We start from the raw sequence: 24,244 nt of genomic DNA, 5'->3' as shown, positions 1-24,244 counted from the left end.
AGTGATTTCTCAACCAAGCAGAAATAAAAGTATCATATAATTCAGCAATTTCACTGTAAAAACACATATTTCAAATGGTATATGCTCCTAGTTTTAATCATGGCGGCAGCATTATTTACAATGACCAAGATATGGAAAAAACCAAAGTAGCAAAGAAAAAAGAACAATTAAAGATCACTATCATAAAAACAGTAAAATAAATAAATAAATAACATTGACCTCATAAAAGTAACAATAACAAAGATTATGTCTTAACCAAAACACTAAAAGTCAGGAAACAACTAAATGACTTTTTTTTTTACCAGGTATTTTTTTTAATCTTTATTTATTTATTTATTGAATAGAGACAGCCAGAAATTGGGAGGATAGGGGGGTGACAGAGAGGGAGAAAGACAGAGAGACACTTGCAGCCCTGCTCTACTGCTTGTGATGCGACACCCCTGCAGGTGGGGAGCCAGGGCCTCATAAAGGTATACTTACACAGGTCCGTGCACTTTGCACCAGGTGTGCCTAACCTGCTGCACTACTGCCCAGCCCCCTAAATGACTTTTCAAAAAAAAAGTGTCAGAAAGTAGGGATAATCTTTAAGACAGAGATCAACCAAGATAATCACTCAGAAATGAACTGGAATTGTAGAAATGAAAAGCAACAAAATAAGTATGATGAAAGTACATATATAAGAAATCTTAAATACTTTAGCCACTACATCCCTTTTAAATTGACGCAATACTCAGTGCAAGGTTGATATTGGGATACTGCATAAAGTAACAAAATCCAATTATATACTGCAAAGCCCAGCGATATGCCTTAAATATATAAGGGGAGGGGATAGGATATGGAGTTCTGTTGGTAGGAATTGTGTGGAGTTGTACCCCTCTTAACCTATAGTTTTTGTCAGTGTTTCTCTTTTATAAATAACAATTTAAAAAAATAATGCAAAAAGAAAAACATACACAGTGAGATTCAGTATTCAAAGATATTCCATCCTTCAGCAAAAGATGAAAAGTCACTCTAACTATACCCAGAGTAGTAATTCTATTTAAGGCAAGAACTGATACAAAATTAGACATAGCTCTAAGGCAAAAGCAAGATAAGAGACACAGTTCATAATAATACAGCAGCCAAGCCACAACACAAGGTCCATCTACTACCCAACATCAAGTTTAAAACATGAGGAAAGTGTTCCGGATCATAATGATACTGATTTAAAGAAAAAAAGATTTACCTTTCAAAATCTCCTTACTCCACTCTTCTTATTAAGTAAATTAATGTCATTAGGACTTCAATCACCAGCAGTTGGATTTTCTGTCTCTGTCCTCTGTAGCCAAAAGTGTTTCTGCCATTTACATTGTTGCCACGCTAGAAATAAGAAGGAAAATAATTATTTAGATCAATATCTGCAGATGAATAAAAGTCTCTATAAAACAGATGTTGATTGAGATCTGCTACAATGTGGTCAGCAAAATAGTTCACTTGAATAGTTCACTGTGTTTTGTCATGTGTGCAACCCAAGTTAGAACCTGGCTTCCATCACATTGGAGGAATCTCGGAATCATTCTCCCTCTCCCTCTCCCTCTCCCTCTCCCTCTCCCTCTCCCTCTCCCTCTCCCTCTCCCTCTCCCTCTCCCTCTCCCTCTCCCTCTCTCTCGCTCTCACCTAAAATAAATATAACACACACAAAAATAGAGTGGAAAAACAGTCATACAGTCTACCAATCTATTGATTTACCAATGAATAAGTAGAGATGTAAGGTGGAGAAGGGCTTTAACTAAAGTCACACATTGGGGTGGTTGGGCATGCTTGCATGGTGTCATCTGCAGTGTTAAGTGTTATTAAGCCTCTACTAAAACTGATTTAATATTTCATCACAATATGACTCAGTATTACCTTCCACAATGGTATTCATCCATGCAGCGACAAAAAAAAAAAAATCTTTACATTTTTGAAAACATCCAATTCCACAAATGCTTTCGGTGGAGACAGAAAATCATCAAGACCAACCTCATCTGGAGAGAGGAGTTATTATCCACAATCCTATACTTTCCCCTCCCTTGTACATAACGCTTTGTGCACTATGACATATGCATTGTTTGCAGAGGGGATCATTTTATTTCTTTTTTAATGAGACTCCGAGTCAAGGACAGAGTCCAGTGTCAGAGAGTGGCTTGTCTGGGAGTAAAAAGTACTCTCCCTTTCCTATGTACTCTAAAGCTCAGTGACATTGTGATGGAAAAAATCACTTCCATGTGGCGCCTTCTTAATGACTACTAAGTTGAGAAAGAATTACTTGTCTAGCTGCTTCCCATATGTTTGCTGGGAAGGGAAATTCAGGCCACAGCACACCAGAGGACCCCAGGGCCCACCGATGAGGACAGATGGATATCTAGACACAGTCGGTTTCAGCTCCTATGATTGTAGGATGCCAAATACCCAGAAGAGGGATTCTTAAACAAGTGGGTGATTCCAGATGAAGGATGCCAGCCACCAAAGTTTCAAGTGCTCCCGTGCAAGTTGGACTGCAGTGAAACTTCAATTTCTTCTCTTTTTTTTGGAAAACAATTATTTCTTTTATTTCCCCCCAGACAAACCCTCAGACATTCCTCCCCTCCCTTTTGAGGCTTCTCCGAGAAAGAGCCAGTGCTGTAGATCACAGTGGGCACTCCCCAGACAGAACAACCTGGGCCAGCACAGGTGCATTCTGGGGCTTCTGTATCTGGCTGAGCCTCTGATTTGTGGCAGGAAAACTACTTCCTGGGGCTCCCCAACTCCCCCATAGGGAGGCCCTGAAGATGGATATGATATGTTCATTTTGTGTGTGTATATATATATTTTTTTTTAACAGATTTATGCTCTGTAGACATAATGGCATTTTTCCAAGGGATGAAGTGAGGGCTGGCTTCAGAGTCTGTTCTTCGGGAATGGCATGGAAGGATTTGTGGGCCACCTTGTCTCTGAAAGGAGGCACAGGAGATACCTAAAGTGAGAGTAACAAGCAGGATGTTTGACCTGGAGCTCAAAATACCTACTTCTAAACTCCATGTGTGTGCTTAAAATGAAAAGGCAAGATGTAAACTATTTTATGTAGTATCTGTCCAATAGAAAGAACTGGGAAAATAATAGTCTCTCTCTTCATTCCACATCTACCTTTGTCTCCAAGAAATATCAGATCTTTGTCACTGAGAGTTTTATATAAAGGGGGGGGGGGCAGCAAAATAGCCCATCTGGATAGTGTGTCTGTTTTGCCAAGCACTAAACCCAGGTTTTGTGCATTGGAGAAATCTTCAATGCTTTGGTGTCTTTCCCTCTGTCTCTGTCTCCCTTTTCAATTTGAAAATATCAGCCTAGAATTGTAACAAAAACCAAAGAGATGGTTTTTAGATACTAAAAATAGTTTCAAATCCTACTTCTATCATAGAACACCATGAATATAAACACCATAATCTCAAAGAATCAAAAACTTGTATAAGCAAATTAAGAAGCCAGGCTGTTTTGCCATAGACAAATAAGACAAGTAGGGACTGTGTAGTTTATTTGTTTTTATCAAGTATTTCTTGATATTCAATCAGGTTAGTAATGATAATATTCCTTAGTTTTTGTAAAATGATTTATAATTTTATTTTTTTAAATTTATTATTAGTATTAGGATATAAGACTGTGAGATGACAATGTATCACACCCACCACACCCACACCAAAGTTCTGTCTTCACCATCCCACCTCCCAAAGCTAACTACTATAGTTCTCACAAGTCGTAGAAACAGTTTGCTTCTGATTTTTTTCAAGTTCATGTGTATAAGTTCTCTAGATTTCATATATGTGTGAAAACATCTGGTAGTTGTCTCTGATCTTTTTACTTATTTCTTTAAGCATAATCACCTCCAGTTCTATTCATGTTGTCCCACAAGACACAATATCACCTTTTTCGATTGTAGAGTACTATTTTTAATTTTTTTGTAATTATCCTTATTTATTTATTGAGTATAAACAGGCAGAAATCAAGAGTGAGTGGAGAGATAGATAGATAGACAGACAGACAGACAGACACCTGCAACACAGCTTCACAACTCACAAAGCTTTCCCTTTGCAGATGGGGACCTGGGACTCAAATCCTGGTCTTGAACACTGTAACATGTATAACCAAGTAGGTGCACCACCACCTGGCCCCCTGATTGCAGAGTAGTATTCCATGGCTTATATATCCCATAACTTCTTTAGCCAGTTATTTGTCAATGGGCATTTAGGCTGATTCCATTATTTGGCTATTGTGAATAATGCAGGTAGGAACATAGGGGGTGCATATGTCCCTTCAGGTTAATGTCTGCATGTTCATTGGATAAATGTTTAAGAGTAGTATTGGTGGGTCATAAGGTACTTCCATTTTTATTTGTTTAAGGACTCTCCATACAGTCTTCCAAAGGGGCTGCACCAGTTTGCATTCCCACCAGCAATGTAGCAGAGTTCCCTTTTCTCCCCAACCTCTCCAAAACCTGTCATTTCCTGACTTGTTGATGTAAGCCATTTTCTCAGGTGTGAGATTGTATCTCAGTGTATTTTAATTTGCATTTCTCTAATGATAAGTGAAGTGGAGCATTTCTTCTTGTGTCTACAGGCCATCTCTCTCTCTCTCTCTCTCTCTCTCTCTCTCTTTCTCTCTCTCTCTCTCCCTCTCAAACAATCTGTTTAGTTCTCTGGCCTAAAGTGGTTTAAATTTCTGCAGAGTTCTGATAAATCATCTTAGTTCCAAAGTGTTTTGTTGGTCTAGTCACATGGTAACTTCTCCTACCTAATATGCTCCCTTCCTCTCTTTTCCAGAGGTGTCCCCAGTAAACAACTTCTTCTTCTTCTAGCATTTGCCCTTCTTCCATAGCCAGTCAACAGCGTCAGGTTGAGCCTGATGTAAAATTTCGAGACCTCCTTTGAATCTGGAGAGGTGGCAGTCGTTGACTATGTGGGTCATAGTCTGTCTGTAGCTGCAGGGGAAACTGAAGATCCTTCCTAGCCGACTGAATCCACATGGATCCCAGTCACTTTCAAAGCCAGAAGTAAACAACTGTTATGTTAAATTTTATCACAGAGGAACTTCCTGATAACATAAAATATGGGTTCATTAGTACCATAACTGATTGGAAAAAGAAGCCAGCAAAGTGAGCTTTGGGAGACAGAGCAATAGCTTATTACTGGTTGTCAGAATCTTACACAGTGAATTATCTGTGAAGTAGAGTCTTTGGCACAAGATAACTTTCCACTTGCTAACACTGGAAACAACTGCAGTAAAATAGTGGGAAGGAGTACACAGCACATATACAAAAAAAAAAAAAAAAAGGAGGAGGAAAGGAAAGAAAAAAGAAAAGAAAAGGAAAAGAAATCTTTAGAAAATTATGAAGGGAAGTGAAAAACAATAGAATGCAATGGTAAACGCTAAACTTGAAAAGCATACTAGAAGAGGTCATGAAAGACCAAATACAACTAATGGGCAACTGACAGCCAACTGTGAAAACAGTAGACTTACCTTGGTATCAGAGACACACATTATCACCTTCCATAATGGAAGAACAGAGAAAATTTAGGGCCAGGTTAACACCTCACTGTGAGAGTAGCTAATGGTCCTAGTTTCCTTATCATCATAGATTAGGTGTGGTTTATAAAGAACAAACATTCATTTCTCAAGTTCTGATTGGAAGAGACTCTTGCTAGGACTTCAACCATCTGGAATTTACTGATTTTGTGGCCTGATATGTTAACTATCCCAGAGTTTTTCCCATGTGCTTAAGAATAAGGTATATTCTGCTGCTATTGGTGCAATAGTCTGTATATGTTTTAGATTCATGTAGTCTAACAGGAAGCTCAAATGCAGTATTTCCTTGCTGATTTTCTCCCTGGATGATCTATCCATTATTGAAAGTGGAGTATTGAAGGACTCTATGTTATTCTATTCCTACGTATGTCTCCATATATTTAGGTGTTCTGATGTTGGATACATAAATATTTACAAATGTTACATCCTCGTGATAAAGTGACCTCTTTATTATGACATATGGGTTTCATTGTCTCTACTTTTGGGGCTTAAAGTCCTTTTTTTCTAGCATTAGTATAGCTGTTTTTCCTTTCTTTAGATTTCCATTTGCTTGAAATATGCTTTCTATTTTATTACACTCACTAGAACTATCTGTCAGCTGTTGGTGTGCACCACTGATATAAGCTACATCACACTCACACAGAAAGTCTTCCATTTCAGGTTATGTGTATGCAAAAATCTCATATGAGTCCTTTCTAAACAATATGTAATTGAGTATTTTTTAAAATCTTACTCTATTTAATTAATTTCTGTACTTTAATGAGAGAGAGGAAGAAACAAAGGAAGAAAGAAAGAAAGAAGAAAAGGAAAAGGAAGAAAGCTCTTGTTTATGGTGGTGCTTTGGACTGAATCTGGGACCTCAAAGTCTCAGGCATAAAAGTCTTTTGCATAATCATTGTGCTATCTCTCCAGCCCTTGGTTTTGTTTTTTTAATCCATAACTCACTCCGAATTTCTTTTTTAAATTCAAGGATTTATTCCACTGCGTTTAAAGAAATTACTGGTAGATAGGACTTACTGTTGTCATTTTGTTCACTGCTTTCTCACTATTTTGTGGTTTCTTTGTTACTTTCTTTTCCTTTCTTTCTTTGTGCTTTGATAATTCCATGGGTTTAAATACAATCTTACTGTTATTATAGATTTTTTAAGATTTATTTATTTTTATGGGGGGTGCTCAAGCATATACAGTGCTGAGGATCAAACCCAGGGCCTCAGGCATGTAAGTCTTGTGCTCAGACACTGAGATATCTACCTGACACATCTGAGAAGCAATTTTATGCTGTTAATAACTAGGCTTTAATGCATTTAAAAAATCTATATTTCTATTATCCTTCACACATTTTATTCTCTTAATGGCACAATTTATCGATTTTTGTCTTATGTATCCATTAACAAATTACTACAGTTATAGTTATATTGAAAGAGTCTTTAAATCTTTGCATTTGGGTTGAAAGTAAATGACTACTAGCATCAAAACATCAGAGTACCTTGAATTTATCAAAAGCTACATATTTAATTTTACAAGTGAGTTTTTTGTTTGTTTGTTTGTTTGTTTTTTGCCTCCAGGGTTATTGCTGGGGCTCGGTGCTTGCACTATGAATCCACTGCTCCTGGAGGCTGTTTTTATTTTATTATTTTCGCTTTTGTCACCCTTATTGTTTATTGCTGTTGTTGTTATTAGTATTGTTGTTATTGTTATTGGATAGGACAGAGATAAATTGAGAGAGGAGGGAAATACAGAGAAGGGGAGAGAAAGACAAACACCAGCAGACCTGTTTCACTGCCCCTGAAGCAACTCCCCGAAAGGCGGGGAGGCAGGGACTCTTAGCAGGATTCGTATGCAGGTCCTTGCACTTTGCGTCATGTATACCTAACCCACTGCACTACTGCCTACCCCCCTCCAAGTGAGTTTTATATCTCCATATGTTGTCATATGTTAGTAACTAGCATCCTGCCATTTCAGTTTGAAAATCCATAATGTTTTTTGCAAGGCTGGTCTAGTGGTGATGAACAACTTCAACTTCTGTTTATCTGGAAATTTTTTTTTTAGTTTTGGTTGATATCTCCTTTTTCATTTTTTATTTTATTTATAAAAAGGAAACACTGCCTGGTTCGGGCTCCTGGCTCCCCACCTGCAGGGGAGTCGCTTTACAGGCAGAGAAGAAGGTCTGCAGGTGTCGATCTTTCTCTCCCCCTCTGTCTTCCTTTCCTCTCTCCATTTATCTCTGTCCTATCTTGTCGGACTCTTCAGTGGGGAGACCTCTTTCCTAGGCACAAACTCCTGGCTTACCCGCTCTGTTGTGCACCAGATGCAGGGGCCTAAGAGAATGTTCCAGGGCAGCAGGTTTGGAGCTGTATGGATCTCTCTCTCTCTAAGCCCAATGCTAGTGTCAAGGTGATAGAAGACCTGGGGACTTGTCTCATGGGCAATCTGTTTATTGAACAGCAAATCAGGTTTTATAAGGGGTTGCAGGAGGAAGTGACATGTGTATACTATATATGGTAGGGAGGCAAAGGGCCTGGGGGAGGGTCAGGACTTTTCTAGTAATTATTGAGTAAGAGGTTTAATCGGTTAAAGGAATGAGAAAGCATGGTTATCAGTAACTAGCAGCCAGAGCAGAATCCTGAGGGCAGAGAGAAGATAGATCAGATATGATCAAAGGAATGGAATGGATGGGGAAGTAGGGAGGGGACTTTCAGGCAAAACAATGATTATGTAGATAATAAGGGAGTGGGCTATTGTGAGGCAGAAAGGCTGATAGGCGGGGTAGACCTTGGAGGCCATGTCCTTCCTTGCTCAACCTCTTAGTAGAGAGAGACTGACAGGATTGGTTGTGCCCCTCAGGCCTTCATTTTTCAATGGGGGTCCTGCCAAGCTCTACCGTGTCCTCACAATTCCCTACACTATCAACAATGACAACATCAATAACAACAACAATCACTACAACAACAAAAAAAAAACAACAAGGGCAACAAAAGGGAAAATAAATATTAAAAAAAATTTTAAGAAAGAGGAAACACTGAAAAAACCATAGGAGAAGAGGGGTACAACTCCACATAATTCCCACCACCAGAACTCCTCCATATCCCATCCCCTCCCCTGATAGCTTTCCTATTCTTTAACCCTCTGGGAGTATGGACCCAAGGTCATTGTGGGATGCAGAAGGTGAAAGGTCTGGCTTCTGTAATTGCTTCCCCTCTGAACATGGGCATTGACAGGTTGATCCATACTCCCAGCCTGTCTCTCTCTTTCCCGAGTAGGGTGGGGTCCTGGGGAAGTGGAGCATCAGGACACATTGGTGGAGTTGTGTCCAGGGAAGTCTGGATGGCATCATGCTAGCATCTGGAACCTCGTGGCTGAAAAGAGACCTAACATATAAAGCCAAACAAATTGTTGACTAGTCATGAACCTAAAGGCTGAATAGTGCAGATAAAGAGTTGAGGGGTCTCCATTTTATAGATATCTAGTAGGCTTATTTTAGTTATATTCCAAAGAGCCTGTGGCTATACTATTTTTTTTTCTTTTTTCTTTTTTCTTTTCTTTCTTTTTTTTTTTTTTTTTGCTGAGCCTGACATCTGATATGCAGTTGGATCCAAGTTAGTCTGGGGATATGATGTCATGGCTAGAAAAAGGACCAGGAAGTTGGATCAGGGAAGAGAGCAGCTCCCAAATATGGGAAAGGTGTATAAATATTGTTGACTGTAACCCCCATCAGTTTGATCTGATCTAGGGCCCATATTCAGCTTAGGAGCCTATGTGACCTCTACATCCCTGTAGATCTGAGCTCACATTCTGTGGTCATAGGTAGGAACATTCCAAGCTGCCCCAATATCAGAACCCATCTTCCTCAGGTGTAGCATAGAGTATGTTGTCCAGCCTCTGAACATTCTCTACCATTGTTGATCCAAGGTCCTATGGGGGCCCACAAAGAGGTCTATTGTGTTGTCCCAGATAGAGATGAATAATAACAATGGAGAGAGGATTTATTTGAGGTCTAGGCCCATCATGTCTGTTTGGGAATCTCAGGACTCCCCGAATAGGGGCCCAGCTGATGAGCTATGTTTTGGGACTTTGTTAGGAAGTGAACCACCTGAAATGCAATTACAGAATCTGATGAAAGTAAAGGTCTCACTGGAGTAATGAGGGTAAATGGCTGAAACTACACATGTCACATCTCTGGACACAGTCTGAAGTGAAGCATGCCGAGGTGGTTATTTGTTGCATTGACTAGGTGGGATCAGGAGATGCAATATCATTTGGTATGAATTGAGAGAAGCATGCAGAAAAGTAAGCCCCACCCTAGAGGTTCCAGGACTGGGGGAAATATAGACTCTATAGAGGAAGCAGGAGGTTCCTGCTGTCTTAGGGTTTAAGAAGGCAATTAATAGTTATTGCCCTAATCACATTATTTGGGAATTGGGTGAACTTTGTAATATCCCTTTGTTAGGATTTGCTGTACCATCCACAACATCACCATAATTTATGGCCTTTGATATGATTTGTATATAGCTGTGCCACCAGTTGCTTCTGTTATCCCTGGTCTAAGCTTTTAAGAGAGCCAACATATCAAAGACTCAGCCTATGGTCTTTACATTAAAAAGTTTGAGACACTCAATTTTTCCCATCTCATATTAATTAAATAGTGATTCATATGACTAAAATTAATAGGAGTGTGCATAAACACTATTCCCACTACCAAAAGTCTATGTCCCATTCTATCCCCCCCCCCCACCCTGTGATGCCCAACATCCACCCTCACCCTCACCCAAGGGATTTTACTTTGGTGCCCTACTCCAAATTCAGTCAAATCCTGCTTTGAGTTTACCTGTCCATTCGTCTTTCTTCTTTCTGAAATTATTTATGAATGGCATCATCCCTACTCATCTTTATCTTTCTAACTTAGCTCACTTAACATAATTCCTTCTAACTCCATCTAAGATGGGTCAGAGAAGGTGGGTGCATTGTTCTTAGTAGCTGCATAGCATTCCATTGTGTATATGTACCACAGCTTTCTCAGCCACTCTTCTGTTACTAGGCACCTGGGTTGCTTCCAGGTTTTAGCTATTATGAACTGTGCTGCTATGAACATAGGTGTACACATATCTTTTTGGCTGGGCATTATGGAGTCCTTGGGGTATATCCCTAGGAGAGGAATTACTGGGTCATATGGAAGGTCCATGTCTAGCCTTGTGAGAGTTCTCCAGACTGCTCTCTTCAGAAATTGGACGAATTTACATTCCCATCTGCAGTGCAGAAGGATTCCTCTGTCCCTACAGCCTCTCCAGCATTTGTTGCTGCTGTCCTTTTTGATGCATGCCATTCTCACAGGGGTGAGGTGGTATCTCAGTGATGTCTTTATTTGTATTTATGTGACAATCAGTGACCTGGAGCAATTTTTCATGTGTTTGTTAGCCTTTTGGATCTCCTCTGCAGTGAATGTTGTGTTCATATCCCCTGCCCATTCCTGGATGGAATCATTTGCTTTTAGTTGCTAAGTTTGCTGAGCTGTTTATATATATTTATATATATACATATATATACATATATATATATATATACATATATATATATATATATATTTTTTTTTTAACCTCCAGGGTTATTGCTGGGGCTCGATGCCTGCACTATGAATCCACTGCTCTTGGAGGCCATTTTTTCCCACTTTGTTGCGCTTGTTGTCATCACTATTGTTGTTATCATTGCTGTTGTTGTTGGATAGGACAGAGAGAAATTGAAAGAGGAAGGGATATTGAGAGGGGGGAGAGAAAGATAGAGACCTGCATACCTGCTTCACCACCTGTGAAGCCACCCTCCTGCAGGTGGGGATCCGGGGGCTTGAACCAGGATCCTCCTGCTGGTCCTTGCACTTTGCGCCATGTGCGCTTAACCTGCTGTGCTACCGCCCAACCCCGTTTGTATATTTTGTTTATTAGTCTCTTGCCTGATGTATAGCATGTGAAGATCTTCTCTCATTCTGTGAGGGGTCTCCTTGTTTGTGTGATAGTTTTTTCAGCTGTGTTGAAGCTTTTCAACTGCATGTAGTCCCACTGATTTGTTTCTGTTTTAGTCTTCCTAAATTCGGTTTGTATCATCAAAAATGTACTTGAGGTTTAGGTGGGGAAGTGTTCCACAAATGTTATCCTATATGTATTTCATAGTTTCTGGTCAAACATCCAGGTCCTTGATCCATTTGGAATTGATTTTGGGGTCTGGTGAGATAAAGTGTTTCAGTATCCTTCTTCTACATATTTCAACCCACTTTTCCAAGCACCACTTATTGAAGAGAGCCTCCTTCTTCCATTTAATACTTTGGGCCTCCTTATCAAAGATTAGATATCCATAGATGTGGGGGCTTAGTTCTTGGCTTTCAATTCTGTTCCACTGGTCTGTGTGCCTATTTTTGTTCCAGTACCAGGCTGTTTTGATGATGATAGCCGTATTATATAGTTTGAGATCTGGGAGTGTGATGCCTCCATTACTGTTTCTTTTCCTCAAGATTGTATTGGTGATTCTTGGTGTTTCCTGGTTCCAGATAAATGTTTGTAGTTTTTGTTCTATTCTCTTAAAGAAGCTTGGTGGAACTTTGATGGGTATCAAATTAAATTTGTATATGGCTCTGGGGGAGAATATTCATTTTTGATGATATTAATTCTTCCAATCTATGAGCATGGAATATCTTTCCATTTATTGGTATCATTTTCTACTTCCTTGAATAGTGACACATATTTTTCAGTATATAAGTGTTTCACTTCTTTGGTCAGGTTTATTCCTAGGTATGTTATTGATTTTGCAGCAAAATGAGTATGAGTAATTTCTGGATATCCTCTTTTTTGGATTTAGTGATTGCATAAAGAAATGCCACTGATTTTTGTAGCCTGACACCTTGCTATATTGCCTAGTGATTTCCACTACTTTTCCACTGGATTCTTTATTTTTTCTATGTATATTATCATATCATCTGCATATAGTGAGAGCTTGACTTCATCCCTTCCAATCTGTATTCCTTTGATTCCTCTTGCCTGATTGCTATAGCAATAACTTCCAATACTATATTGAAGAGTAATGGTGATAATGAATATCCCTGTCTAGTCCCTGTACTGAGGTAGAATGCTCTCAGCTTCTTTCTATTGAGTATGATGTTGGCTGTAGGTTTACCAGGAAGTCTAGTTTGTCCATCTCTTCCTTTAATTCTCTTCTTTGTTTGGTGATTCTCTGCTTCATTGATCTAAGTGTGAGAGTAGGGTGTTGAAGTCTTCTACTATTATTATATTACTACTGATGTATTTTTGTAGTTCTTTCAGTAGGTGTTTGATGTATTTAAATGGTCCCTCATTGGGTGCATAGATGTTAATAATTGTTAAATATTCTTGGTTGATTGATCCTCTAATCATAATGTAATGGCCTTGCCTATCTTTTATTACTTTTTTTAATTTAAAGTCTATTGTGCCAGACATGAGAATGGCTGTTCCTGCCTTTTTTTGTGGTCTATTAGCCTGTATGATAGTTTTCCATCCTTTCACTTTAAGTCTGTGCTTATCTTGTTGGGTCAGATGGGATTCTTGCAAGCAGCATATGGTTGGGTTATGTTTTCTGATCCATCTTCCCACTCTGTGCCTTTTAATGGGTGAGTTTAAGCCATTGACATTTATTGATATTACTGATTTAATGTATGGTAGTGCCATTATGCAACAGGTTTTTATTTGTTCTGATATGTTGCAAGTATTATAGTGATGTTCTTTTTATAAGTGGTCTCTTAAAACCTCTTTCAGGGAAGGCTTGGTGATGGTTGCCTCCTTCAACTGTTGTCTGTCTAAGAAGGTTTTGATCCCTCCATCTGGTTTGAATGAAAGTCTAGCAGGATATATTATCCTTGGTTGAAATCCTTTTTCATTGAGGGCTTGATATATATCTTTCCATTCTCTTCTGGCTTTTAGAGTTTGATTGGAGAAGTCTGCTGATAGTCTTATGGGTTTTCCTCTGCATGTGACTTTTTGTTTTTCTCTTTCAGCCTTTAGGATCCTTTCTTTATCCTTACTTCTTTTCATTGTAACTATGATGTGTCTCTGTGTCTTCAGGCCTGGGTTGATTCTGCTGGGGGCTCTCTGGACCTCTTGAATCTTTTATTTATTTATTTATTTATTTATTTATTTATTTATTCCCTTTTGTTGCCTTTATGTTTTATTGTTGTAGTTATTGTTGTTGATCTCATCATTGTTGGAAAGAACAGAGAGAAATGGAGAGAGGGTGGGAGGGCACAGAGGATGAGAGTCCACTGTGAAGCGACTCCCTTGCAGGTGGGGAGCCAGGGTCTCAATCCAGGATTCATATGCCCATCTTTGCTCTTTGTACCACATGTGCTTAACCCACTGTGCTACCTCCCAACTCCTGGGCCTCTTGGATATTAATGTCCTTTATGATGTTTAGGTCTGGGGAGTTTTCTTCTACTATTAACTCTAGAATGTTTACCTCCCCTTCCTCTCTTTTTTCCTCTGGTAGGCCAATTATATGAATGTTACTTCTTTCTTTATTTCCTTTTGTTGTCCTTGTTGTTTTATTGTTGTAGTCATTATTGATGTTGCTGTTGGATAGGACACAGAGAAATGGAGAGAGGAGGGGAAGACAGAGAGGGGGAGAGAGAGAGAGACACACCTGTAGACCTGCTTCACCACTTGTGAAGCAACTCCCCTGAAGGTGGGGAGCCGGGGGCTCGAACGGGGATCCTTACACCTTTCCTTGTGCTTTGTGCCACATGCACTTAACCCGCTGCATTACTGTCTGTCTCCCATGTTACTTCTTTTGAGATCATCCCATATATCTCTATTGTTGTTTTCAGTGTCTCTCAATCTCCTTTTGAGCTCTTTTACCTCTTTGTTAGTTTTCTCTTGCTCATCCTCTGTGTGGCTAATTCTGTTCTCTGCTTTCCCTTCCCTCAGCTTCTTTCTTCAATTCAGTTATAGTATTAGCTTGTTCTGCTAACTGGCCTTTTAGCTCAGCTATTTCAGCTAAAGTTCTAAACTAAAGTTCTCTGACTACCTCAAGGTAGCTAGTATTTTCCTTGAGGCTCTCATTTGTTGTTTCCCTAATTCTGATGGCCCTTTCCTCCATAGTTGTCTTCATTTCTGTGATTATTAGGTTTATTAATGCTTGCATACTTTTCTTATCTATGGTTATTTCTGACTGATTTGAAGTTTCTTCTGGGCTCCCATCCTAATACATTGTGGTAGCAGTTTTATTTGCTCTATATATAACCTTTTTTTTTTTTTAATTGATGTGGTTTTTATTTTTCTGTTCTGTCATTCTTTAGTTGTTATGTTTTGAGTACAAGCCACACTATACTAAAGTCCTTTTACAAATGTAGTCACAAACCTCGGAAATAACAACAACAGCAACTGAAGCAAGGATTGATGCAGTTCAACCAATACCAGTTAGCCAAACAACACCTCGAGTCCAAGAAAAAATAGAAACCAAGTCTAAATGAATGAGAAAGAGAAAGGAAAAAAGGTAAAGCAAGAATAGACAATTATGCAAACCTACTGTCCACTATAAATTCTAGGGATAGCAAGAGCAGAAAGGAAAGCAGAAAAGTGAGATACACACAGAGTCCATTCTGAGTCATATCTCTTCCCCAAAATAATTCACAGAAAGCAAATGAAGGAAGAAAAGAAAAAGAAAAAAAGTAGTGATAGGAAAGTTTTTTTTTTTAATTATCTAGGAGGAGAGAAAAAGGAGAGTGGAGGGAAAAGGGAGAGAGAAACAAGTTCCTCTCACAATGAATAGGACACCCAGTCACCTATCAATGGAAAAAACAACAATATGGGACACATGTATATAATAATAGTAATAATAAAATAAAATAGAGTAAAAATCCCTAACAGTGAGTCTGATGTTAGGACCACTCTATATTGGCTGCAGGCACCCTGAGCAAAGACAATTATAAGAAGTATCCAAAAAACAAACAAACAAACAAACAAAAAAACCTCCAGGTACTCTTTCCCAGGCAGGGCTGAGGCTCTGATTGGTCAGGTATTTTAGGTATTTTGTCACTCAAATAGAGCTCTAGCCACCTACTAAAGAAAAAAAGAGAGGGAGAGAGAGAGAGAAGGAAAACAAAAAGAAAAAGGGAATGACACCCCTAGTGAGCCAGGAATTTTGGTAAAGAAAATAGCTCAGCAGGAAGCCTGCTAGGAGTGGCTGGCCAGCCCCTGGGGGCTAGTTCTGGGGTGGGGAGTTAGAGGTGAGTTTAGAAATAATCAATCCAAAGACTTTCTTTTATTTATCCTTTTGGCCTCTGCTTGCCAGCCCAAGAGTGGGTTATGGGACTCTTTTTTGGTGTCACCCTGACCACCCCTTGTTCACCCTCCTAATGAAGGCCTGCCTAACCTCTCCAGAGAATCCCAGGTTGTAAGCTGCTTCTTTCTGGAGCACATGCCAGGTGTTGTTTCTAAGTCGCCATCTGAAAAATTCTTTATCTCTTCTTTAAATATGAAAGACAACTTTACTGAGTACTATATGGAGTTTTCTTGGTTGGCAGATCTGTACTTTCAGTAATTTGATTATATCATCCTATTCACATCTTATTTGCAAAATCTTTACTAGAAAATACCTTTATAGTCTTTTGTCTTTCCCTTGTACATTATAGGGTGGTTTTCACTTGTTTTAAATTTTCTGCCCTAGTCTTTATGTGACAATTTATTTTTAGTGTGTCTTGGTGTGGATCTTTTAAATTTTATTAGGTAATCTTTAGACTGATGGAGGTCTGGATATGTGATTTCCTTCAGATTAATAACTTGTCCATTTTTTCCCCTTACAATAACGTCCTGTTTCTCTTTCTCTCCTCTCTTTAGTTACCTCCCCAATGTGTGTAGAGCCCTGCTTGTGACTGTCCAGTCATGGGAGAGATCCTGTGTATATTTAGACACTGATTTTATATTTCCTATAGTTCTGTAAACTCATAGATTCATTATCTAATGTTGATTTGAGGGTTGTTGTTGGGCATACCTCAGCATGCCTGCATTGTATTTGCTAAAAGGCTTATGTAAACCATGATCTCATTATTCTGCATGACCAGCAGAGAGATGTAAATTCTCAAACACCAATAGGTGTCAATGGGGCCAGAGCTCCAGGCCATAGCCATTGGATACCTGATATGAATTAGGGAGTACTTGACCTGCTGACATTGCAGCCACAAATCTGCTGAGCTTCTCTTAGGCATGTTAGTTAAGAGAGAGCTTAAAACAAAAGAATATTAGTTGGAAGAGAATCTATAGTGCTGCCTTATGTAGATTTTCCTATCCCATATTGTTTCTCTTAAATGCCATATTTTCTCTTAAACAAATCATTGTACTTTTTACTAATTTAACTGCTTTCAAGTTCCTTTGATGTACCCTTTAACTAACTAATAAAAACCAGGGAACCTGACAGTGACTGTTACAGGGTTTGCTGTCTTCCACATCAGGCCCCAAAGTTACAGACACGGTAATAACTAATTACAGGGTAATTATTTATTTGAATCTGAATCCTACAGGAGGACTGAAGCTGTTCCATCACTGGAACAATCCCATTGGTTGTTTCATGGCTTGAAGTCATAAAAGTTAGGTTATTGGATGTATGTACAAACTTCTTCCTGGTAGAGATGACGAGGTATTTTCTTTTCTCTCTCTTCTTTTTTTTTTTTTTTTGTCATTTTTCAGAGACTACTTTTATTTTTTATTTATAAAAAGGAAACACTGACAATACCATAGGATAAGAGTGGTACAAATACACACAGTTCCCACTACCAGAACTCTGTACCCCGTCCCCCTCCCTGATAGCTTTCTTATTCTTTAAGCTCTGGGAGTATGGAACCAAAGTCATTGTGGGAGGCAGAAGGTGGGAGGTCTGGCTTCTGTAATTGTTTCCCTGCTGAAGAAGGGCATTGACAGGTCAATCCATACTCCCAGTCTGGAAGAGGCATATTCTAATCAGTTTAGAGGCAGTGCAGGGCCAGACAGGGACATCAGTCCACTAATAAAGAGATATAGCAGTGAGTTAATTGATTCTAGCAACCATGAATCCTAGGTGGGTGGGTAGCTACTGGTACACTCAGGGGCTTTTGGTATGCGCAAGACCTCATGGCAGTGTAGCTTCATTACTGTACCCTGATGGTACCTATGCACATATGTCCCATGGGAATCCCTGGGTTTGGTTTGGAGGAAAATAGGTAGACAGAGATGATAAATATTTCTTTTTCTTTTTATCATCCTCCTCCTTCTATTAATCTTGATGTGTAGGGTATAGGAATTTAGGGATTTCAAGCCATAGTCTCCCAGTTGGAGACAGGAAGTGCTCCTTTACTATAGAGAGCTGTCAAAAAAATAATAATCTTGATCCAACCTTGACTCACAATGGGTCATTAAATTAGTAAAGCTAGATGTGCTATCTTTGACTGGGAAGACTGACATGGCTTCAAGTAGTTGGTATGAAGCCACTAATCCAGGTAGGACAATGCTATGCTCATTTGTATAAAATAACACTTTTTCAGACAGGGAGATAGCATAATGTTTATGCCAAAAGACTACCGTGCCTTAGAATCTAAAGCCCCAGGTCCATTACCCAATTCCATTATAAGCCAGAGCTGAGCAGTACTCTGGTTTAAATTCTCTGTTTCTGTCTCTGTCTCATTAGAGTAAAATTAAATAAATTCTATTTTAATCAACACAATTTTTCTTCCTGCCAAGAATCCTTGAGTTACTTTTCTTTCCTTTATCCTACAAAGAATGTTCCTCAAATTCCCCTTCACAAAGGAAAAGTATAGTCTACTGAGGGTGTTAAAAATGGGTCATTTATTATTATGTATTGTACCAAAGTAAGGCTCTGGGGTGGGTGGGAGAGTACAGGTCCTGGAAAAGGATGACAGAGGACCTAGTGGGGGTGTATTGTTATATGGAAAACTGAGAAATGTTATGCATGTACAAGCTACTGTATTTACTGGTGACTGTAAGACATTAATTCCCCAATAAAGAAAAAAAACTGTTTTAAAAAAAAGTGATTTCTCAAGAGCTGGCTTCTTTTAGTACACTGGTTATTTTGATCTGAGAATAATAAGGGCCCAGGAGATTAAGAAAGTCATATATCCCTCCATTTTTTTTATTACTGATTTAGTCAACAAGGCCATAGGCAAAGAGGGGTATAACTCCACACAATTTCCACCACCAGAGTTCCACAACCCCTCCATTAGAAGTTTTCCTATTATTTATCCCCATGGGATTCTGGACCCAAGATCATTATGACGTACAGAAGGTGGGAGGTCTAGCTTCTATAACTGCTTCTCCACTGGACATGGGTATTGGTAGCTCAATCCATACTCCCAGCCTGTTTATATCCTTCCCTAGTGGGGCAGGGGTCTGGAAAGGTGGAATTCCAGGACACATTGATGTCTCTCCATTTTATCAAAACAAATGTTACTTCTCAAGTCAGTAGACACTCATTACATTAACGTATAGGGAGTGATTACTGTGCCCAAACTCCTCTGAACCCTGTTTCCTCTTCTCAACACCCTGAAGACTCAGAAGGCTGAGAAACTCTCCCTCAGGACCCCAAATCCAAACATTCTCATTATTCTACTCTGAGACCTCACAATAGGACTTGACTTAATATAACATCAGGAAGCCCTGATCTGCACTAAAAAGCATGAACCATATGGTCAACTAGGGGCTATTTCATACCTGTAACTTGTCACTATCAGGACCATCAGCAACTGCGTCAAAGAGACATACGAGGAGTCCCAATCATGAACTCTCATGTGCACACACTCACCTTTTTTCTCTTAACCCCATCTGCTCTTTCTGGTTGACCAGCAATTAATATTGTTTCTTAATTAAAAAATTAACAAATTACTAAATAACAACAGAGAGGGATAGAGACAGAGAGAAACCTACAGCACAGTTTTACCACTCGGAAAGCTTTCCCCCTGCAGGTGGAGACTAGGGGCTTAACTCTAGGTATTTGTGAATGTGCACTCAACCAGGTGCACCACCACTTGGCCCCTGAGTAACTTTTCCAAAGTCTAACAGATAGAACACCAGTGACAGCCCTGCACAGGACCACACACCTCTGCCTGCCTCCCTCTGTTACACCACAAGTGTCGTTTTCTCCAGGATGGCTTCTCAGGTGGGTAACAGATGACCAGAAACACATGGCTGAGCTGAGAACGCAGTTTAATCTTTATTCACGAGTGGGCAAACAGTCCAACACCTAATCACCACACAATGTGCTCCTCCATCTTTCTCCCCCCACAGAAGAGTCAGGAACTCAGGAAGAACATAGGGTAGGGGGCAGGGAGAAGGGTAGGGGGCAGGGAGAAGGGAGAAGCCCGAAACTAGCAAGGGCTAAACCAAATCTCCCAGAGGTGGGGGGAGTAAGACCAAACCAATGTAACAGAAAAGACCATGTAAATAGACCACAATGTCAAGCAATGTAACAGAAGCAGAACTAGATCCCAGAAGCAGAACTAGATGCATTCCAACAATGCACCACCATTTGGCCCCTGAAGTAACTTTTCCAAAGTCTAACAGATAGAACACCAGTGACAGCCCTGCCCAGGACCACACACCTCTGCCTGCCTCCCTCTGTTACATCACAAGTCTTATCTCTGAGGGGAGGGGACTGTCATCCTTCTGTGGCGATAATGACATGCTTGGTTCTTAAGACTCCTTCTGTTAAAGGTGCTCTGAGAGAGGTCCTCACAGTCCCATAAAGGTAATTTATGATCAGTGGGAAGAATGTTTTAATGATGCTGTTATAATATATTGGTCCTAGAATGGCTTATTAAAAAGTAGACCACGTTAATAAGATGCAAATGTTGTCACTTATAGTGAAAAACTAGGTGATTTAGAAGGAGCAAGCACCTAACTTCTGATCATCTCTCACATAATAGATACATCAAAACAGGTAAAGTGTGGTATGCTAGGTACCATTGGCCTCTGAACTTGGCACTGGGGATGGCTGGCCTGTGAATATCTAGTGCCCTTTACTGAATGACTTTATGCCCTGAGAGGAACATTCAGACCTAACTGAGATGCTGGGAGGAGAAAGATGGTGGGGATACTAGAGGAAGAAAAGAGGTATGGCTATAGAGAAAGTGCTCAGAAACACCAGTATGGGATGTTCTAGATTCTAAATTGAGCTTAACTCCTTCAGTGATCCTGTATACGTGGAACCTTCTCTGTAAGTTTCAGGACCCCTGATGCCAAAGAGGAAAAAGATCAAGATGACCTCCCATCCCTTTGGCTCTGTATTGCTGAGTCTTGGCTTTTCCAGGCTTTCTGTCTGGTCTCAGATATACAGACTGGTGTGGGGACAGAAGTCAGCACTGGTTTACAGAGTCAGAGGTAGTAAACCTGCTGCCTGGTGGGACTGTGCCTGCTGGGGCCATGGGGACATCTCCTAGAGCACCTCTGACAGTAAAGTATGAGTCTGGAGAGCCAGACACATCACTGTCACTACAGGATGACACTGCAGCCCAGTCTGTTTCTCCTCCTCAGGGATAAGATGCCTGTGGTGTAAGAGGAGGAGGCAGGCAATGGTGCAGGGTGCTTCCCAACTCCTCCTAGTAGGAACAGAGGAGAACCTAGAATGCAGAGTGCTAGATACATGGGCAGAGGCACAGAGAGAGGGCATGGTGCACAGCTTCACATGGTAGGGTCTGCATAACTCTGGTTCTTGGGAAATTTCAGTATGAGGTATGGGATTGCATATAACCACCTGTTTAATGACAATGATGGGGTCACAGGCTTTTTTATTCCATTCTTTGCAGGGAGGAGGGGAATCTGTAACCTTGTATATACAATTCCACTGCTACTGGAGTGGTGGTGTATCTGGTTGAACACAAACATTATCATGTGCAAAAACCCTGGTTCAAACCCTCAATCCCCACCTGCAGGTGAGGTAGCTTCACAAGTGGTGAAATAGCACTGCAGGTGTCTATCTCCCCCTTCCACCCAGTTTCTCTCTATGTCTATCCAATAAATAAGTATATGTATATTATACAGCCTTAGAAGTTGGGTGGCAGTGCACCCAGTTGAGCGCACAAATTGTCATGTATACAAGGACTTGGGTTCAAGCTTCAAGGACCCATCTGCAGATGGGAAGCTTCATAAGTGACGAAAGAGTGCTGCAGGTATCTTTCTCTCTCTATCGCTCTACTCCTCTCTCTCTCTCTATTCCTCTCTCTCTTCCCCTCCCCTTTCAATTTTTCTCTGCCCTACCTAATAAATAAATAAATAAAATAAAAGTATTTCACTGTTCCAAGGGGGGTATTTTTCATATATATATATATATAGAGAGAGAGAGATAAATGATACATAGATGACAGGTAGATAGACTTTAGATAATCCCAGCCTCCAGAGATTCCTCTAGTGCTATAGCCACCTGCCTTATGGCACTAGGGCTTGAGCCTGGACTGCTGGGCATGACAAGGCATATGCTCTCATCAGTGAACTCTCTGGCCCATGACTAGAGTATTGGGGGGAGGCAATTAATGGAGCTATTTATGCAAAGAACCAATTATATAATACATGGTCACTAAATGTTGTATCTGTCCTCTTTCTTTCTAGCTCTTTCCAAATTCCCAAAGAGGACAATCTGAAATGAAAGCTTCTAACTGCAACCTCCAAAATCAGAAAACAGTAAACAGGAAGAAAAGGAAAAAAAAAAGTAGCAGCCCTGGAAGATGATTCCAGTAAGTGGCCATGGTATCCCCAGGTTAATTAGACTTTCTGAGACCTAAGCAAGAATGACCCCATGATAAATAGCGGAACTGTTGACCATGTGAGTCTAAGCACCTGTATTTCAGCAGCATCCACAAGTGCAGACATCATTTCAGTAGTGGCTTCCTTAAGAAGCCTAGCAGACAAGCACACCCAAAGAAGATTCCAGTATTTCCAAACAGATGACAGGCACTGCTCAGGAATCTTAGTCCGATACTTAGCTCCCTCCTAACATGTATTTGTCCTTGAAAGAGTCACCAACAGCAACAACTATGAGCTCTTGAGAATTGTGTGTCCTGATGTGAAGGTAGGACTGGCAAGCAGGTCTTTGAAAGGATGGAGAAGACAGCCTGAAAAGGCACATGAAAACCTTGTAGAGGGAGAGGAAAGGTGGAGACTAACCCTGCCTGTGTTAGCATTTCACTCAGGGTAAAGCTTAGGCATTTAGGCTGCTTCCTGTGGTAGGGATTACTTTTGAGGAAACCATGCAAAGTTCAATGGCTGCTGCCTGGACTTTATGGAGGCAAGTAGGTAGTGAGGGCTCACAGGTCCACAGTGGTGAAGTAGATTACAATGGCACACAGTGCCTTGTGGAGCAACAGACAGAACCAGGTCTGTTCCTCTGTACCTCCTCTACTATAGAACATTGAGTCTCATGGATTTTGCACAAGGATGAAATGAGGTAACATCTCTTAAACAGAACTAGGGATACACCACTACACAGCCCTATTTAAAACAGAAACAAAACTATGTAAGGGAAAGCGCCAATGTATTTCTCATGAAGCTTATGTCATTATTTGCTGTAGAGTAATTACTTAATATCAGTCATTATTTCTTTCATTCTCTTCCTCCTTGCCTTCCTCCCTCCCTTCCTCTCTTGCTCTTCCTCTTTCTCTCCCTCCTTTCTCTCTCTTTCTCCCTTCCCTCAGTCCTTCTTTCCTACTTTCCTTCCTTCCTTCCTTCTTTCCTTTCCTTTCCTTTTACACTACAAAATGTTTAGTTCACTCTGGGTCAGTATTTGAATTAACAACTGATCTTCTCTAATCATGAGAGAATCAAAATATGTGGAAACTTTTCTCATTTTTTTTCTGAAAGATATATATGATGAATTCAGTATGCTTTTACTCTCTCCTTCCTGGTTAAACCATATAAAGTCCACTTTACTTTTTTGCCGTCTGCATTCTGACAATGTGTTTGACACTCCTTAATTAATTAGTTCTCTTCCAGTCCCTGCATGCTGGGAGCTGTAGGCCAACTCCAGCATGCCTTCCAAACCAGTCACCCTATGGGTGCTGTTTGCCTATTATGTGACTGGTGCAACTTGTCAGCACTTCCCTTTCAGGAATTTTTTTTTTCACCTTTTCTGTCTGTTTTCTTATTCCCTGACAGGATCTGGCGGCACCTCACTCTTTTGCAATGGGATTCCAAAGAGCATACTAACGGTCCAATTGCTTTTATGATTATGGCAAGAATAAAGGAGGCTTAATCCCACATTGAAAGCCAAACTATATAGTGACTGTTGACACTGGAACAACAAACATTGGCAAAGCTATTAAGAGCATAGCAGATTGTGGGTAATATTTTATCTTGCCTAAGGCAGAGGAGGGAATCTTTAAAGGATATTAAGAGAGGGTATAGAATGAGAATGTATCAAATGAAATCAGGTTTAAGAAAGGAAAAGGGAAAAAAAGCTATTTATAGCAGCCATGGATATGGCAACTTTTCCTAAATTCTGCTCACACCCCAGCTGCCATGTTGAGATGACATGAACACAATGGGTAGATAAGAAAGAGGAAAATCAGTAATTTTCCTACTGAGTTCTGGATTCAGAAACTTCCTTCAAAACTACACTAAAATCACATTTAAAAAGCATTCTGTTTTACACCTTGCAGGTGGTAAGTGACTCTACAAATCCCGTAGTTCTT

At 40.0% G+C, this 24,244-nt stretch overlaps 1 long non-coding RNA gene across 1 annotated transcript in view; it reads right to left on the bottom strand.

The window, feature by feature from the left end:
• Positions 1–1,300: 1,300 nt before the first annotated feature.
• LOC132540890 (uncharacterized) overlaps positions 1,301–24,244 on the bottom strand; it is a 705,707-nt gene continuing 682,763 nt past the window's right edge. The window contains exon 4 of the long non-coding RNA XR_009552037.1: positions 1,301–1,359. This is a non-coding gene — a long non-coding RNA (uncharacterized LOC132540890). The remainder of the gene's footprint in view (positions 1,360–24,244) is intronic.

This window comes from Erinaceus europaeus, chromosome 10 (genome assembly GCF_950295315.1).
Source record: "Erinaceus europaeus chromosome 10, mEriEur2.1, whole genome shotgun sequence".
NCBI lineage: Eukaryota > Metazoa > Chordata > Mammalia > Eulipotyphla > Erinaceidae > Erinaceus > Erinaceus europaeus.
Note: the sequence above shows the minus strand (reverse complement) of the source record. Positions and strands in the feature narration are given on the sequence as shown.